The sequence below is a fragment of the Maniola jurtina genome, chromosome 20 (assembly GCF_905333055.1).
Source record: "Maniola jurtina chromosome 20, ilManJurt1.1, whole genome shotgun sequence".
NCBI classification, from domain to species: Eukaryota; Metazoa; Arthropoda; class Insecta; order Lepidoptera; family Nymphalidae; genus Maniola; species Maniola jurtina.
In genome coordinates, this window is record NC_060048.1 from 3,703,396 (window position 1) to 3,723,948 (window position 20,553).

Consider the following 20,553-nt stretch of genomic DNA (forward strand, 5'->3'; position numbering starts at 1 on the left):
TAAGATCTATGTATGTTACAGAGAAAACCTAGACGCAAAATCGAAGTATCTTCATATTAATTATTGTCAGTCAGTCAGTCAATCCTTTAATATTTGGTTTGGGTATACATAATGTGAAGGCAACAATGTTATAACGACATAAGTTTCTTCGGAGTTCGCTCACGTTTGTAATAGTTAGCTGAATTGGAATTGGTTGGAACAGTGAGTCGTAGCCATAATGTGGAATGATTCTCTAGCGACTTGTTGTATTACCGGATCATAATTTCCTCATTTCCTCGAATAGCTCACACTTTGCCGAATATATTTACAACCAGGCACTAAAGCAAGAAAACTTCTGTTAAGGCTCTTTTAAATAGATCGAAGGGAAACGAAACCAAGGTGCGGAAAATTTCTATCAAACGCATTTTTTATTGCCCGAATGTGGGGAACTATCATTTTTTTTAAAGAATATTAGCCATTTTAATCATGACTAACATTCCCCTTACCCCTCCAACTAAGCGTAAAGCTTGTGCTAGAAGTAGGTAGGACAATAGTGCAACGGGTGGGGTTTGAACCGCCGACCTTTCGGATCTCAGTCCGCTCCTATAACCGTTGAGCTATTGAGGCTTTAGGCATTGATTGGTAGAGAATGCATTCGGTTTGCAAGAGATTTCTGGAACGCATTCCATAAGACCAACATAATGGGTTATAAATTTTATTGGACAATAGAGAATGCATTCGGAGCTCGTCATTTTTATCTTATTTTCATTGGCCGATAGGTAATGCATTCGGAGTGCAGGCGATTTCTAAAACACATTCCATAATGCCCGAATCTGAGAAGTCTATTTAAGGGGCATAAGACGGGTCTGCCCGCGAATCTCAAAAATTTGGTTTTTCGCAATTTGTAAACTAATACGACAGCGTAGCCTTATGGCATTTGAATTACGACAATGGCAGCATCATACCGACAGGTTTATATAAAAATCTTTACTTGAAAGGGTCCAGTTTAAGAAATTAGCTATAGTATCGACTTGTGAGTAACTCATGTCAAACTAGTTATTTTAACTAATTTTTAGGTCTTAAAATTGGTTTAGCTTTAAATAATATTAGAGTTGAAGAATGAATGCTTTAAAGTTAGATAGATTTTCAAAATGAATGCGAATGTTCCATTTCAAGTTACTACCGTCATTTGAAAGATAAGCACGTCCGCATTATGGGCCGAGTCCCCGGGGCTACGGATGAAAACTTAGGTTTGTAAATACTGAAAATTGAGTTCTTGTAGTAACATTTTTCCAATCTCTTTGTGAGAGAATATGATAATGAGAGGACAAATCTCCGTACTCGGGAAAGAATTGAATTTAGTTTTGGACAAAATGATTTCGATTTTATTTATTTTGTCACGGAGATTTTGATGAAGTTGTTTGTTTAGCTTTTCGCTTAACTGAATATAAATTGTTTTCGCAAGAAGTTGATAAATATTCGGTCATACCAAGAAAAAATTAAAAACAAGTTTAACTGATGATTTTAAATGTTTTGATTGCTTTGTATGGGAAATTCGTCAGCTTTTAAATACACATGCGTTTTTAGAGTTCCGTATCTCAAAAGGAAAAACGGAACCCTTATAGGATCACTTTGTTGTCTGTCGGTCTGTCTGTCTGTCTGTCTGTCTATCAAGTGTCAAGAAACATATATGGTACTTCCCGTTGACCTAGAATCATGAAAGGTAGGTAGGTAGGTCTTATAGCACAAGTACAGGAATAAATCTGAAAACCGCGAATTTGTGGTTACATCATTAAAAAAAAATTTAAATGTGTTTCAATTTTCAAAATAAGAAAATTATACCAGTGGGGTGTCATATTATGAAAGGGCTTTACTTGTACACCCTAAAACAGATTTTTATTTATTTTTATGTGTAATAGTTTTTGATTTATCGTGCAAAATGTCGGAAAAATAACCGAGTACGGAACCCTCAGTGCGCGAGTCAGACTCGCACTTGACCGGTTTTTTTTGCTAATACAAGTACTTAAGCTAGACTTGCTATTGCCGATCTGTTTTTGAAACAATTTGACTATCGCCATTTTGGTGCTGATAGCAGCAGTAAGCATCATGTAAGTGTACCTACTCGGAATTAAATGTTAGTGACATGGATATTGTAAATAAATAATCATTCTTATGACACATCTGTCAACATGGTGTCAGCACGAAGACCATTTGAAACAAAGTGGTAATTTTAGCTCCCGTTACGCTCAAAGGAACGCTTTGAAACGGCACAAAAAACACTTATCTATTATCTTATCTAGCGTACCTAATTGAAATAATATGTCAACCATATCTATGTGTTTACTCCGATTTTAATAGTATGAAAATTGAAATGTAATTAAAATGATATTGCAGATGATTGCAGGTGTGCTAGGAAAGTGTGAAATTCAATCCTCGTCCATTAGCAAGGAGACTATACTATCCCACCAAAAACATTTCATGTAAAAATGTAGCCAAGACTCACAAGTTCATAATGTTTTCACTGTTAAAAAGTTATGAGATCTCTAGTAGAGCCAAGCCCCTAGCTGAGCTTAGATTTGTGCTGGCCATGGGACCTATCCCAAGTCCAAAGTAATATAGCTCTTAAATGTTCTTGACTGTATCAAATTTATAACAATAAATAACAAATCACTCTACTTACAAGCTCTGATTCTACAAACCCTACATCTTGGTAAAAAAAGGACGGCTTGGCCGTTTAATGTTCGTAAAACTATTACATGACATAACATATTTTAAGGCCTTAAGGAATAGTTTGTTCGACAATTACTAATTTGTATTGTACTTCGTGATGGTCGCAGAAGCAATTCCGGGCTTAGATGTCATTTCAGATAAAAATCCACGAACTGTAAACGGCCAAGCCGTACTTTTTTTACCAAGATATAGGGTTTGTAGAATCAGAGCTTGTAAGTAGAGTGATTTGTTATTTATTGTTATAAATGTGATATAGTCAGAACATTTAAGAGCTATATTACTTTGGACTTGGGATAGGTCCCATGGCCAGCACAAATCTAAGCTCAGCTAGGGGCTTGGCTCTACTAGAGATCTCATAACTTTTTAACAGTGAAAACATTATGAACTTGTGAGTCTTGGCTACATTTTTACATGAAATGTTTTTGGTGGGATTTCATTTCTTTTTGGCAGGTGCCCTAGATTTTTTTGGATCTATTTTTTGTAGGTACATCATTTTCATGGCCCACTCCCTAATAAATCTGCCAAGGACATCTTATCCTGAAAATATCAGCATTCTAGCGACAGAATTTACAGATTTGCTTTTCTCATAAGAGGCGTAGAGGGGGAAAATTTCCAAAGTCTTAATTTTCCTGTTGTTTGTATGCAATTTATAGTCTACATACCAAATTTCAGTCTTCTAGGACTTCGGGAAGTGCCCTAGAATTACAGACTAGAAGTTTGACTGTCAATAAATCTGAAACTATAAAAGCTAGGCAATTGATACTCAGTGCGTTTAATAAATCTGCCAAGGACATCTTATCCTGAAAATATCAGCATTCTAGCGACAGAATTTACAGATTTGCTTTTCTCATAAGAGGCGTAGAGGGGGTAAATTTCCAAAGTCTTAATTTTTCTGTAGTTTGTATGCAATTTATAGTCTACATACCAAATTTCAGTCTTCTAGGACTTCGGGAAGTGCCCTAGAATTACAGACTAGAAATTTGACTGTCAATAAATCTGAAACTATAAAAGCTAGGCAATTGATACTCAGTGCGTTTAATGAATCTGCCAAGGACATCTTATCCTGAGAATATCAGCATTCTAGCGACAGAATTTACAGACTTGCTTTTCTCATAAGAGGCGTAGAGGGGGGGCATTTCCAAAGTCTTAATTTTCCTGTAGTTTGTATACAATTTCTAGTCTACATATCAAATTTCAGTCTTCTAGGACTTCGGGAAGTGCCCTAGAATTACAGACTAGAAGTTTGACTGTCAATAAATCTGAAACTATAAAAGCTAGACAATTGATACTCAGTGCGTTTAATAAGTCTGCCAAGGACATCTTATCCTGAAAATATCAGCATTCTAGCGACAGAATTTACAGATTTGCTTTTCTCATAAGAGGCGTAGAGGGGGGGCATTTCCAAAGTCTTAATTTTCCTGTAGTTTGTATGCAATTTCTAGTCTACATACCAAATTTCAGTCTTCTAGGACTTCGGGAAGTACCTTAGAGGTTTTGAGTAGAGGTTTTGATGATCATCAGTGAGGGACGAAATCGGCGTATTTTAGGTATCAATAAATCTGTAACCATAAAAGCTAGATATTTGATATTTGGTATATTTGGTAAATTTGCTGAGGACACCTTATACTGAAAATTTCAGCTTTCTAGTGTCATCCAGACCGAAGTTATGACGGGTCGAAAATACGGCGAAACACTTCGAGAAAAAGGTACGTAGCGCCCCGGCCGCCGCGTTTGGCTCGTCTTGGCGGGGGCACTGCCGTGCCCCCTGATAACGAGTCGGAATTTAAATCCGATAAATGCCGTTCCATGTTATCGGTTGTAACGGGTATCGATTTCTGACTGATAAGCGATGCTGCGGCTTTGGTGGACGATAGCTGTTAGATAGGTGCAGGATTTTGCCTATTTCTACTTCCCTCATTTGCCAAATAAAAATGACTTTATCTAACTTTTGAACGATTTCTGGCGTAATTAATTTAATAACGTATCCTGATAGTTCTCCCACCAGAGTCATAGTATAAGTGGTCCTAAGAAGGACTCACTCAAAGTCTTATTTGGGACTACATACCTACCTACATTTCTTAATTCTTGTGCCAGAGTGTAACAAACATAGCGGGCTACGAAGCTGAAGTGGCAATTGGGTGAATAAAACATTGTTGAGCATCGTACGAAAATCCAAAGTTAATAGTGACGTTGTGAGTGTTGGGAGCCTCGATAGCTCAACGGTTGAGGAGCAGACTGAATTCCGAGAGGTCGGCGGTTCAAACTCCATCCGTTGCACTATTGTCGTGCTCACTCCTGGCACAAGCTTTACGCTTAATTGGAGGGGTAAGGAGAGTATTATTCATGATTATTTGAGATTATGAGATTATGATTGACACCTCGTGAAGTTCCAGCGAAAAGAACACGAAAGCTGGTAGATCGGCACTGCCCACGACAGCTCTTACGTCGTCTGCTCTAACAGTACTGCAGTGAGCAGTCCCGCCGTGACCAATAATACTGTAATCTTTGGTCATGACCACGACTCATGCAACTGAGTCGAAATATCGGCAGTTAAAACACCAAATTAATCGTTGTATGTACAATATATGTTGATTTTATGAAACCAACCCATTTTAAATCGTCTCAAGCCAGCGAACGTTTTAAAAGAATCGGCCACTTGCATTTTATGCTGTTGTAAAACGGAAATAGCCGTCGCGAGCTATCGAACGACAATGGGCGTGGCTTCCTTTTCAGATTTGAAATGATCACACATATAACGTCGAATGCCGAAGCGTTGATAGTGCAGGGGTCTCCTCTCAGAATGAGAAGGATTTGGCTATAGTCCACCACACTGGGCATGTGCGGACTGGCAGACTATGTGAAGTCCTTTGATCCATACTTCCATACTATCCATACTAATATTGCGAAAGTGTGTCTGTCTGTTACCTTTTCACGGCCCAACAGTTTAACCGATTCTGACGTTTGGTACAGAGCTAGCTTTTATCCCAGGGACGGACATAGGCTACTTTTTATCCCGGCAAATCAAAGAGTTCCCACGGGATTTCTAAAGATCCATCCGCTCAACCGATTGTATGAAAGGTACCGAGATACTCGTAGCTTGCGTCCATGTTATTGACATAGACAACTTTTTATCCCGAAAAACCAAACTGTTCACACGGGATCTTCAAAAACCTACATCCACGCGGACGAAGTCGCGGGCATCCTCTAGTGTGTCATATACAACCTTAACGCATTGCATAAAGGTTGAATAAGACATGTCGTTCGAATCGTCCTCTAAAGAACGCTATCTTGACTATGAATTCCAGTGTTAGTAATGATCACTAAGTTAGCGAATCACCCGATAAAGGTAGACACACAAATTCGTTTCGCTTTTTGATACTTTCAATAGGTATATTACAATTTGCAAAAAAAGCTTTTAAAGGTACTTAAGCTCTTTTGCTGATAATTCGGAAAAGTTGAAGGACTCTAACACTGTCACTAATTGGGAAACTTTCCTGAAAACTTTTTTATTCATTAGGTATTTAAATTGGTTCCTCTTGATTTCGTATTAGTCATTGCTGAGAGTCGCGGCCCCTTCAATTAATTACGTAATGGCAAGGATTTTTAGGGTATTTATGCAGTGGAAAAGCAGTGATAGCCTAGTAGCGATTAAAATGTATGAATTGCTATAGCGGTGAAGGAAAACATCGCGAAGAAACGTGCGTTTAAGCCCTAGAGATATTCTCTTCCAGTTAACCTTTGGTAGTGGGGATAGAATTAAGACAGAGTGATAGAACAGTGCGTAGAAAAAAAGAAGGAAGTAAAAAAAAGAAACATAGATAACAGAGTGAAAATAATATGTAAAAAAACGGTCAAGTGCGAGTCAGACTCGCGCACCGAGGGTCCGAGCTCGGGTATTTTTTCCGACATTTTGCACAATAAATCAAAAACTATTATTCATAGAAATAAATGAAAATCTGTTTTAGAATGTACAGGTCAAACCCTTTCATATGACACCCCACTTAGTATAGTTGTCTTACTTTGAAAATTGAAACACATTTTAATTATTTTTTTAATGATGAAACCACAAATTTACGGTTTTCGGATTTATTCCTTTACTTGTGCTATAAGACCTACCTACCTGCCAAATTTCATGATTCTAGGTCAACGGGAAGTTCCCTATAGGTTTCTTGACAGACACGACGGACAGACAGACAGACAGACAACAAAGTGATCCTATAAGGGTTCCGTTTTCCCTTTTGAGGTACGGAACCCTAAAAAGCAATGATTACTACGCAAAGAGAGGCCGAATGTAATTAGAATAAAAAACTAAATATATAGTTCGTAAAAGCGCTCACAGCGTTTTAACGTCCACCATAAAGGATTTCAGGAATTTTATTGTGGAAATGTTTTACATATTTTTATTTTAGCGCGGAGTAATTTTTCATAAATACAATTTGCTTTACTCGTATATATTTTCTACAGGGAAACTAATTAAAAATGAATTTTTCATAAACATAATCCGTCTTCATTTATCCGGCGTTTAAGGTTAACGGGGCTCTCTCCGTCACTTACTCCATACAATCGTAGTCCCAATTTTATTTGAATATTAAGCAACCAAAGTCCATGTTTGCAGACATATTCTAAAAACTAATATCTGTGCCTGTGGTGTTTTAGATTTTTCTAAAAATATGTAGTTTTAAAATTACAGGGGCTTAAAGATTTATATGTGAATTTTTAAGACAGCGAAACTTTGAAACCGAATATTTTAACGGAAATCTGGAAAACCACACGCATAGATATGAGTTCCCGGAACGTTTCTACAAAATTCCATTGAGTATGATTGGTTAGTATTCCAATGAGAGACGAACTACGTTTGTATGGAGCGAGTGACGTAGAGACCCCTCTTAAAGTAGAGCCTGTTTATTATTCTATCCCATATTAATTAAATGTAGTCTCTGATAGGTACATTTTTCAAATTACTGTGAATCCTACCGTTAATCACATGATGAAAAAAGTTGCACTAGGCTGATATCGTTATTTTTGTTTTTTTTTTTTTTTGACTGTAAGAGTAAGTGCCTAATTTTCTATCACGATTATACCTACTTAGAAAATGGTAGGCACAATAATTGTTTTCATAAGTTTTGTTATTGTTACAACCGTTGGTTTCAAAGAGTGATGTTTCGTAGAAGATAAGAAAAGTTGATTGATTGATTTAATTACTTTTTGTTAATTGTTTGTAATAAAACATAATTGGGAGACAGCACCAAAGAATTCAAAATTAAAAAAACCGCCGACACAAAAACCTCTATAAGAAAACTAGAAAAGAGCTGATAACTTTCAAACGGCTCAACCGATTTTCTTCGATTATAGCTAAGAACACTCTTGATCAAGTCACCTTTCAAACAAAAAAAAACTAAATTAAAATCAGTTCATTTGTTTAGGAGCTACGATGCCACAGACAGATACACACGTCAAACTTATAACACTCCTCTTTTTGGGTGGCGGGACGCCCCGCACACCCGCACGTCACCCGCGCTATCCCACACCGGGTTAACGCGGATGATGTGCGGGTACGCGGACGTCCCCACCCCGATTGCCATCTCGACCTGTCGCGTACTATACGTGTCACGTCGTACACGTAATGTGGAAAAGTCCACGTCACTTTTAATGTAGGAATTCCACGTAACTATATAAAACACGAATGACTAAAACATTCGGCGTGCACAGATTATAAATCTATACTATACTAATAAATAAAATTGGAGTGTCTGTCTGTAATTTCGAAATAACTACCGCATATTAAGGTCATATGGTTATTTGAACGATACTATAACCGAATCACACGTTTTTAAATTTTTTGTCTGTCTGTCTGTCTGTCTGTCTGTCTGTCTGTCTGTCTGTTTGAAAAGGCTAATCTTGGGAATGGCTGAACCGATTTTGACGGGATTTTCACAGACAAGTAGAGAATTGACCAGGGAGTAGGCTACTTTTTTAACCGACTTTCAAAAAGGGAGTTGTGTTTTTCTAGCTATGTACACCGAAATCTCCGAGATTTCTGAACCGATTTGCGTCATTTCTTTTTTAATCGATAGAGGAACTTTGCGACATTGTTTCATAAAAAACTTGGAGTCCAACTCCTCAATCCTGATGGATTCTGGAAGGTCAGGGGATCTGACCAATCCACGCAGGCGAAGCTGCGGGCATCAGCTAATGTAACATAAACATTGGATTCCTAAACGAATCATGTACAATCGAAATGCATCAGTCATTGAAGCGGCCGGCGGCGGCGGTATGATGTTATTTATAGAAATTGGATGGGATGGGATGTCCGAACGAGCGATCTCCACTCGAATACACTCGATAGCTTCATTATTTCGCCGAATATTTGCTCGAATACAAATACGGTTTCATTTTGCATACATATTACTCTTTGTAAGATGAACGCACATGACACTAGGGGAAACGCAAGTAACGCATTTCTAGTACTCACGACAAAGCGGATATGAAGAATACGTTTGGGTTAAGAGAAGGAACCCTAACCGTACCCTCTCCAGAGCTTTCCAAGGCACATAGTTTGGTTAAGTAAACACACATATACATACATACATAGTTTACATACATTTACATTGTTTGGTTTGGTTAATAAAGAACTATTGAATATAATATATTAAAATTTTGTAGACACGTTCTATAAACAAATATCTGTCTGTATCTGTGGTTTGTCAGGTTGCTTAAAGATTTACATACATTTGAGCCAGTGTTACTTTGAAACTAGACATTTTTACAGAAATCTTATAATAATAATAATAATAACCGGGCGTGAGAGTAAGTTATATAGATAATAATAATAATAATATCGTTTATTTGCAAAAAAGATTACTAATACTTGTATTGCATTATTAAGTCCATATAATATGTGTCTGCAGTTTTCTATTTTTTAATTTTTTATTAGTAACTTATTGCTTAGTTATTTCTAGAAATGATGACGTTCATCCCCATTTTCTTGGCGAATTCCAAATTCGAGTTTAGTATTCGAAACATACCTACATCGTATGCGGCGCATCGATTGTAATATGCGTTTAGCATTACTTCATGGAATATTGCGTAGCTTTCAATATTTATTTTAAAGTGGTAACTGCGAATTTCCGCTAGTTATAACACCTGGAAACGATTTATATAAAAGTTAAATAGTAGTAACAGTTATCATCTTCACTTTTAATTTTTTTTACCTATTTAAACTGTTTGCTTATTACTTATTATAAAGAGAATTAAAACACTTGAAACTAATGTCGTGTTTACACTGAACACTCATTCATATCAGTCTTAGAGCAATGTACCCACGCGGGTTACTTAGGTACACAAGCTATATTCTCTGTGTCATCATCATCAATCCAGCGCTGGCTCACTACTGTCCACCACTCTGACCTAGTGCGGTATGGCACTTCACACACCTTTGACAACATTATGAAGAACGTTCAGGCTTGCAGGTTTTTTCACGATGTTTTCCTTCACGTTAAAGCAAGTAAGTACCTAATACCTATTTAATTGCTTAAACCCCACATAAGCCCGAAAAGTAAAAGGGGCGTGCCCGGGATCAAACCCCCGACCCTCAGAAAAGAAAATCGACATCTTAACTTATTCCTAGTTCCATGAGGCTACCCCACGCTCCTACTTGTCTACCATACATTGTATCTATCCGCATCCATCCGTACTGTGTCTACATTGAATAACTGACTGACTGAAAGAAGAGCTTTAAAACATTCATTGCCTAGTTGTCACTAGCTGCAAATCTACAGAGTAGATTCAAGCTCAATTTTATAATTATTACTGTACTTAATGTGTATATAGAATGCTGATAATACACCTGCTTGTGTATATAGAATGCGCTCATACAGGCTGCGCGATTGTTAAAACTAATGTCACTATTAGTTTACATGGCATTATACTATACATACGTGAACCATCTCATAAAATCCTACAGTAACGATCGACAATGTGAACTAATTTCTACATAATTTTGTCCACGCACTAATTCGATAAAGTTTGCTATAGATATCCGAGTAATATTATCATACTTCACACTTAACATTATAAAGGCGAAAGTTTGTGTGTATGTGTGGATGTGTGTGTGTGTGTATGTTTGTTACTCCTTCACGCAAAAACTACTAGACGGATTTGGCTGAGGAGTGGAGATAGATAATATCCTGGATTAGCACACATGATGATGATTTACTATTTAGAAGTTTTAGATTAAGAGGGCTCTCTCCGTCACTCGTTTCATACAATCGTAGTTCCAATTTCATATGAATATTAAGTAACCAAAGTCCATGAAATTTTGCAGACATATTCTAGAAACTAATATCTGTGTCTGTGGTGTTTTAGATTTTTCTAAAAATATGTAGTTTTAAAATTACAGGGGCTCAAAGATTTGTATGAAAATTTTTATGACCGCCTAACTTTGAAACCGAATATTTTAACAGAAATCTGGAAAACCACAGGCATAGATATTAGTTTCTAAAATATGTCTGCAAAATTTCATGGACTTTGGTTGCTTAATATTCAAATGAAATTGGAACTACGATTGTATGAAACGAGTGACGGAGACAGCCCTCTTAAGCATGTTGAGTTAGCCTGTAAGTGAGTATACATTGATAGTCCTAAGTTTATATAAGTCGTCATAATTACTTTTCTTTGTATACCGTTGGCTTCCTATTAAATTAAAAAAAAAAAAATTAAAAAAAAATGATGATGATGTGTGGTGGTGGTTTTTTTTTGTTTGAAAGGTGGCTTGATCGAGAGTGTTCTTAGCTGTAATCCATGAAAATCGGTTCAGCCGTTTGAAAGTTATCAGCTCTTTTCTAGTTACTGTAACCTTCACTTGTCGGGGGTGATATAAATTTTTAATTTACACTTGTTTAGTTATTAATTACAAAAGAATTTTACAGTTAATATTTAAAAAAGCGACATGAAAGAGCTATCTAATTTATGATTGGAGACCCAATTACTTTAGATGTATAACTACCAACACAAAAATATTCTAAAAGATGGTATCTTTATGGCATTTTCCTGTAGATATAATAACTTGGGCACCCGCCCCGCCTAGGGCTGCCAACATTTTTTCGGCTAATTATAATATTTTTAAATTGAAGCTATAAAAAATACTCTTCAAAAATATAGCATTTTACGGAAGACAACAAAGTAATCTTATAAGGATTCCGTTTTTCCTTTTGAGGTACGGAACTCTAAAAATACTACTATTACGTATGACGGAACCCTTCGGGTACGAGTCTGACGCGCACTTGTCCGTTTTATTTACAAAGTGAAGGATAATATTATATTACGTTTGTTAAGAAAGATTGATCTATCTAACTGAGATATAGTTGATAAGTGGTATTTTGCGAACTACATATTTCTTCAACAATAAGTGCCTTCTACGAGTATGTCGTAAAACCGAAATATAGTACAATCCATACTTAATATTTTAAATGCAAAAGTGTGTCTATCTGTCTGCTGGCTGGCTTCTAACAGCCCATCTATTTAACCGATTTTGACGAAATTTGGTACAAATGGTGCGCATCCCGGGGAAGAAAACAGGCTACTTCTATCCCGGAAAATCAAAGAGTTCTTAGGTACGGAATTATTAACAGCCTAAATCCACGCGGGTGAAGCCGCGGGTATCAACTAGTACTACACATTATTAGAAAACAATTATGCCTGCGACTTCGTACGCGTGGACTACACAAATTTTCCCTTTGATGGGTTGAATTTTCAAAAATCCTCTTTAGCGGGTGTCTACGTCATAATAGCTATCTGCTACCAAACAGCTCGATCCGTGGAGTAGTTTGAGCTGTAAGTTGATAGATCAGTTAGTCAGTCAGTCAGTCAATCACCTATTGCTTATATATTTATTTAGATTGGCAACCCTAGCCTCTTCTGACCCATCTCAAATTACCACCCTGCGTATGACGTCAATAAATATTAACGTCACTATATTTTGGTAAACAAAATTTAATACGGGAATGATGTCGTAAAATGCTACGGGTATAGATAATATTGACTTTATTATTGGCAGTTTTAGTAAACGGTCCTTTGAAAAATGGTTGGAAAACAACCGGGCCATGTTTGTGTGCGTGGCAATCCGGATGTGCCTTCTAAAACTTTTTCATGGATTTTAGATTTTCAAATAGGGATGATGACTACTAGTCAAATCAGCGACTTTTTATCAAACGTCAAAACACTCACTTAGCTTAGGAGCTTTTATGATATTCATCTATGTGACGTCAAAACATTTAACGTAATTTGACGTACTTTTTTTGTTTAAATCGAAAATTTAAAATGGTTAGCAAACTTAAAACTAGCATCGAATGTGGATTTTACGAACTTTGGAAGATACTCTATTTAATATTTAGTAAGAAATAATTTATTTTTGACATAGGCATCATCCCCATTGCACAACTACTCGTAAGTGCGTAATAGTATTATAGCTGACCATAAGAGGGAAAATGACGACTAATTAACTCCTCGTATAAAATAAAGAGAAAACCACAAACTCATTACAATAATAATTATTATAAAATTATACAGAGCTGCATTATATTCTTATCTACGTGTAACAGTCAACCGCTTTTACATGAACAACGAACCACTCTTACACCAATATCATTTAAAAGTCCATAATATGCAAAAAGAATTTAGACAGAAATAAAGAAAGACACAGGAAGATAATGAGAACGATTAAAGCCTAACCCTTAACAAAAGCATCGGTTAATTTTACTTTGATGTTATAAATGGTTTTACCATTTGAATTCTATCGAAGTGTTCATTACGAAGTGTCAAATCACATACTAATCCTAAAGATAAGAGGTTATTCGCAATTTTTAAAAATTAAAAAACTCAACCGCACACCAAAAAAATCACATTTGAAATTTTTTGAAAAAAATTATAGCCAGTGTCACTTGAGAATGATATAATACTTATAAGTTCTAACGGTACCCCATACATCCAAATCTATTCAGGCATTTAGAAGTTACTAGCTGACGCCCGCGACTTCGTCTGCTTGGATTTAGGTTTTTCGAAATCCCGTAGGAACTCTTTGGTTTTGCGGGATAAAAAGTAGCTTATGTGCTAATCCAAGATATCTATCTCCATTCCGAATTTCAGCCAAATCCGTCAAGTTTGCGTGAAAGAGTAACAAACATACACACACACACACACACACCCACATATGGTGGAATAAAAAAACTCATATAATTATAATATGAATTCTGAAAACATTACACTTCTTTTTCAGGCGCGTAAAAAAGGCTAAACCAGGCGTTGCAGTCTGAGATACATTAACCTCTGACGTAAATACAAATTAGACTCCACTCCATCTCTACTCCATTCAGATATGAAAATAAATTACAGTACAATTACATTGAAATATTGCGGTCAATTTGTAAAACGTTGAGTGTAATTTATTACAAGACGCGAACCCCGGGTAATCTTCGAAGCCAATCAGTAATATAACCTGGCCATCCCTGGTGTTGTACTGACTGATTGGGCAATCCAAATTTACGCAAATTACTAAATATCCCGCGATTTTATCTGGGTGGATATCTTTGAAATCGTTAAACGATCGAAATCTTTGATTTTCTGGGATAAAAAGAGTCGACGTCAGTCTCCAGGATGTAAAATATCTCTGTACCAGGGATGTCAGCCTGCAACTTCATCCATGTAGATTTAGATTTTTAAATTCTCGGGAACTCTTTGATTTTTCGGGACTAAAACTGTTCCTCGAGATGCAAGCTAAGTATCTCTGTACCTTTGAACGAAATCGGTTGAATATAAATAAATATTAATATATGATAAATAGATAGGATGGGAAAAGACAGAGAGACCCACTTTCTTATTTGTAATAGGTATTATTATGGATTAAAATTACAGTTAGGTACAATAAAAATGTTTGATTTCCTAGACAATACAAAATTAAACACTCAGGTTAGGAATGTTATAAGAGTAAATCGTGATACGTGATTACGGAGGCCATGGAGAAGAATGGACGGATGAATAGATTATTTATTAGGTTAACAATAACTAGGTAGGTATACCTAATTTCAAAAAAAGGACCAAAAAGTTCACTAAATATTTACATTGATATTTAGTAAACTTTTTGAACTAAAGTTTATAACTATAACGATAAAAATAATGATACTGCTGCGATATTCCGAAAAAATAACCCTATTATAAAATGAAATCGCTTTAGTGCTACAAAGTTATTTTACACAAAGGGACAATAAAAGAACCATTTCGATTCTACTCCTCGGAAGTTATTTTGATAAGACACGCAATGGACGCCCGTTCGGAATTTAGATTATGAAAATTGGTATGAAAGCAAAAGTATCTAAAAAGCTCGCATTATTTACGTTTGAAATTTTTGCTCTACCGATCGACTGCTATTCTTTGTATGTAATTTGCCTTGAATGTAATTTATAAGAACGTCACAAACTCGGTTAATCCTACGGCCAATCAGTGAGTCAACCCCCGTTTTTGATGTTGCGTCAAATTCGCTGATTGGATAATATGAGAGCCGTGAAATGGGTTTGAACTTAGAATACGAAGCTTTTTGTTTTATTTCGAATACCCAAAATGAATTTAATTAGGTTTGGAGGATCGTTATGAATCTCTATATACATAGGAAATATAAAAAAATGTTTGTACCTATACCCGTTATAGAATTTGAAACCAACCAACCCATGTGCCCCAAACCAGTTTCATTAGAAAGGCAATAATGCGACGATGGTTTTAGACCCTAAAACAATGCATGAAGCACATTTAGCGTAGTAGCACAGCAGGTTTACTCTACTATTAAATATAGGTAATATATGATCACTGCGAATTCTTCCGCGTGGATTTAGATTTTCTGAAATCCTGTGGCAAATATTTTCTGGGATAAAAAGAAGTCTTTTCCATCTCCGGGATGTCTATCTGTCGATTATCTCTGTTATACCAAACGTTAAAATCGCATGGGCGTGAAAATGTAACAGACAGACAGACAGATTCGGTTTACGAGAAAAATTTTGTAAAATTATTATGTTGTTATGTTGAAAACCAACTTTTATGCTTATCTAGTAGGAGGTTGTGTTTGTAACAAGTTCGGATAGATTATAGAGATGTATACCAAGAAAATTGAATTTAGATCTATGGGATAGACAATCATAGTACCAAATATAATTTATGTTGAGTGAAGCCAATCCATCTTCTGACAATAAATATAAAACGAAAACATAAATGGAACAGTAATGTTTCGAGTTAATGCACTGCACTGGCACGAGAGCTTGTAAAATTTTTGAAGAGGTGCTTGATAATTTGAACTGAAAGTTCGTGAGGTGGATATTAGGGATGTTATGGATATATAATTTCGGATCCGGATATGGATATGGATATTGGTAAAAAATAATATCGGTTTCGGTTACGGTTATGGATATTAAATTATTTCGGATTATCCGATAGTTTCGGTTACGGATATTAATTTTTTAAGGAACTGTAAAATGTGAACTGATGAAGGTGTCGCATTCCAGCGGAGTGCACAGTTAATTCGTACGAGTGTAGTATTTAGTTAGACTCCGCCCTATCCGAAATTATCCAAAACTTTTATTACGGATTCAGTTACGGTTACGGATATTTTTTTATTTCGGATATCCGATAGTTTCGGTTACGGATATGGATATCCATAACAACACTAGTGGATATTTTGCGTTCATAATATTATAAATGCAAGAGTATGTCTGTCAGTTTGTCTATCTACTTAGCAGATTTAATCAGAGCCTCGATAGCTCAATGGTTAAAGAAGTGGAGTGAAATTCGAGAGGTCGGCAGTTCAAACCCCACCCGTTGCACAATAGTCGTACCTACTCCTAGCACAAGCTTTGCGCTAAGCTCGAGAGGAAAGGGGAATATTAGTCAGCATGATAAACTTGGCTAAGACCTATTCTTGTTTTTTTTAAATTTGCATCCCGGAGACAGATATAGGCTGGAGAATCTAAGGGATTTAAAAAAAAATCTAAATATGCATTATCACTCAGGTCATCTGATGTTAAAGTTATTACTGCTCCCCATGAACATTTGCAGCACCAAAGGAACTTTGAATTGGAGGAAATGGAGGTTGATCTGGCCTTTGAATAACATTTTTGAGCCATTTATGAGCTATAGTTTTAATGACAGATGTATAAAGTAAAGAAGGTTTTTTTTTATTATAACAAGATTAGCTTGCACTTGAGCAGTGATAAAGTATTATTACTTAGGGCAAACTTGTACCACAATCAAGCAACGCAGGAAAACCACTATACCCACTAACTTTCAACTTTGTCAAATACCTTTTCAAAATAACTACGAGCTCTTGGAATGTACTGATGTAATGTTCATTCACTGAATAATAGAACAAAAGAGCTGTCCTTACAAACAACGACAAAGAATTATAAACACTAAGAAATCTGACAACACTGACTCTTTTCATGGATATAAAAGCATTCTAAGCTTAAGCTTAAGTGAGATCTCTATCTATGCGTTGTAATTACTCACTACTGGATGCTGAGGGTTGTGACCTCTACCAAACTGCCGTCCTATATTTAAAAAAATTGGGAATTTAATAAAAACTGATGGTTTATGTAATAGCAGACACACAGAGCAGAGCCCCATTTACCTTATAGAAGCGGGGCCGGTGCCAACGGGAAGCGACAAAATACACACACACACACACACACAAAAACACACACACACACAAACATACACACACACACACACACACACATACACACACACACAGAGGTACGCCCTGAGGTAGTTACATTACATGAAGTGAAAATGCAGCACAGACGTCGAGAAAGCCGTGTGACGGCAGGAAGCGTGGCCGGTGCCGGGAAGCAATTTCCGTGCCGCATCAATAACCCAACGGATTTATGTGGCTCTGTCTGCCCAGACCTTTCGTGTTTGATTACTGATAAGATTTGTATCAGTCTCTTTTCTTTTAGGGTTCCGTACTCTTGAGTAAAAAACAGAAGACAGATTACGATACCAAAAATCTATAAAATTACAAGTTATGTCCAATATTGATAGATAATTTTATCATTTACACTGACGCCCACAAATACGCTCACACACACACACACACACACATACACCCACACACACGGACACCCATGCATCGCGCGCGCGCACACACACACATACACACGCCAACGCACAAACACATCCTCAACACGTAACGTACTAAGTACTTAGTTGCATAAAATATGTTAATTTTATGACAAAGAAGTTAAGAGTGGGGATCCTGAGATATAAGGTTTTTAAACTTATTTCAGGATTCCGGAATCCCCTAAATCCTCTATATATTTAGAATTTATTGACTTTAACGACCATCAAATCGTCAAGTTCTTTCTAATTTACAAGCAAATATAACCCAGAGTCCACTTGGTACAATCTCTGTGGAAACGGAACCCGACTTTGTCACCGTTTTTGATTCTGTTTTGTAAGAAAGACTTTTTTTATTACGGAACACTGATTGCGCAAGAAAAACTTATACTTGTCCGGTTCTTCTTTTATTTGCGGGCGTTGCAATTTTGTGTTGACTCCGAGCTTTTATAAAGAGACGGTGTTCTTTTGTTTTCAAGTGCCACCGGCGATGGCGAGAATTGATTGGGTTTGAAATTAGTTTGTTCAATAGATTGAATTACTTTACGAAGAAACACTATGTTATTATTTATTTGCTCTTTGAAAAGAGCAACCGCCGAGTTTCTTGCTGGTTCTTCTCGGTAGGAAAGGTATTCCGAACAAGTGGTAGATGCTTTTGACGATTCAAAAGAACTTGTAAAAGTCTAATTGAATAAAAATATTTTGAAATTTGAATTTTTTGAATACTACATAGTCGTAGTATCTATGAGTAGGTATATGGTTAACAGATAATTTGACGTCTTAATGAGCGAAAAAATTCCTAGGCACACCTTCCGTTTGATATACGACTTTTAATCTTGATAGATACATAATTTATATGGTGTCACCTTATCTTAATTAGGCGATATAACACGTACTGAAAGATACTTTCATATAATCTTGATGTTATTCTTAGCACATCTTTATCCCACGAAGGTTAACTCAGGGTTAACCCCTTAATTCCTGATTAAGGAGTCTCAGCACGTCTAAGAACGAATTTCCTTTGCAATTATTTGGTGATGCAGAAACAGATCATGATAAAAGCTAATCGAGATGAAGTTAGGAATAAAAATGGGTTGGAGCGATCTGGCAAGAGATCTCTAGATTTATGTTTGATCATCGCACACTCGTAGCTATTGTAAGATATTTTATAGCGCCACATTCCGATACAGGAGAGTTGATAAAATAAAACTCACGAGGTATCAAATCCTTGACACGAATCCGTGGCATGTTTTTCAATTCTCCCGGAATATTAACGGTCAGAGACCGAGAGCGGACGGTGCTGAAGTCTGAAATGTACATCCATACCGAGCTATTTATAAATTAAGACCTTTACGTCCATAGCTATCGACACTCAAACGATCCGTCTTAGAATGATACAATAGCCAAAATACCGAACGTTTCAAGGTTGGTCGACAACTCGACATTCTATAAAATGGCCGTAACGTCGGCTGATTAAGACGCGTGAAAGTTGGGAAAATGGGTACTTACATGTGACACTTTTGGGCGGCTGGCGTTTGGAGGAACTCACACTCGCAGTAAGAACACAATTCACTGTCAGTGGGTCAATGGTTAGGAGTGCGGTGTGGGAATTAGTGGCGTGTAATTTTAGAGCAGCCTCGCGGTAGGAGCGGTACGTCGTCGCTCTGGCACGGTCGGCGGCGACTAGGGCGGGCGCCCCGCCGGCGCCGGCCCGCCCGCCCCTCGCCGCCTCACAAATAAAATTTATTTAATGGATAATCAGCTCGGTGATGGGGGATTCATTGAAATTATCACGGGATTATTAATTGTGACTTTGACGCTTTGCTCGTAAGCTCCGTGAGGACAGATTTAAGGCGGCTTTCAGCGTTTTCATCTCTACCTATCTCTGTTATTGTTCTTATGACGATAATATTGTTACTTTGTTACATTAGTTGCGCAGTTCAAACCACTGGGTCTACAAATTCGAGATTTTGCATGTACAAGTATGTTTTCCATAAGACATAGCCCCCCACTAAGAATAGGTGGATTTTTAGAAATTTCAGCAAAGCAGAAATAGTCTTTTAATAAATATTAAGTAGGTATAACGTAGAGTTCAAAGTTAAGTACCTATAATTAGGAAAATAAGGAAGGATCGACAGCTGCCTCCTTAGAAAAGCGTAGAGACGAATACAGTAGGATATTCATTTCAAATCGACACCTGCAACCGTTGCTAAGGAAAAGATGAATGTAACAATTCAATAGGCCAAAAGATCGTTTTGCTTTTCATACTAATATATGTCAACCTTAACCTTTTTACTGATGTAGGTACTACATATTATGAAATAAATGATGCCCATTGCCCGCGGCTTCGCCCGCGTAGATTTAGGTTTTTAAAATCTCGCGGTAACTCTGGTTTTACGGGATAAAATACGGGTATATGCCCATTCCCGGGATGTAAGCTATTTTTGTACCAAATTTCGTCACTACGCTAACCTTTTTAACTAATTTAACAATAATATAATTTAATAAAGCGAATTATTTCATGGGCTTCAAAAACTTTAAGGTCTCTTGTGTCAATTGATATTGAATTGAAAGACAAAAAGTGTAACATGGCATTTCACTCCAATTTCGCCATTAGAGATTAAGGAAAAGATTTTATTGTCTTTGGCTCATTTGAAACCATTCCACCGCAGTTCGGAATGATGTTGGAAAATT

The 20,553-nt window shown here is 36.7% G+C and overlaps 1 protein-coding gene across 2 annotated transcripts in view; it reads right to left on the bottom strand.

The window, feature by feature from the left end:
- The window catches only part of LOC123875500 (receptor-type tyrosine-protein phosphatase kappa), a 144,175-nt gene extending 124,638 nt beyond the window's left edge, over positions 1-19,537 (bottom strand). For both annotated transcript variants that reach the window (XM_045921353.1, XM_045921352.1), the window contains exon 1: positions 19,369-19,537. The gene's annotated coding sequence lies outside the window, so the exon portion shown is untranslated. The remainder of the gene's footprint in view (positions 1-19,368) is intronic.
- Between the last annotated feature and the right edge of the window lie 1,016 nt (positions 19,538-20,553).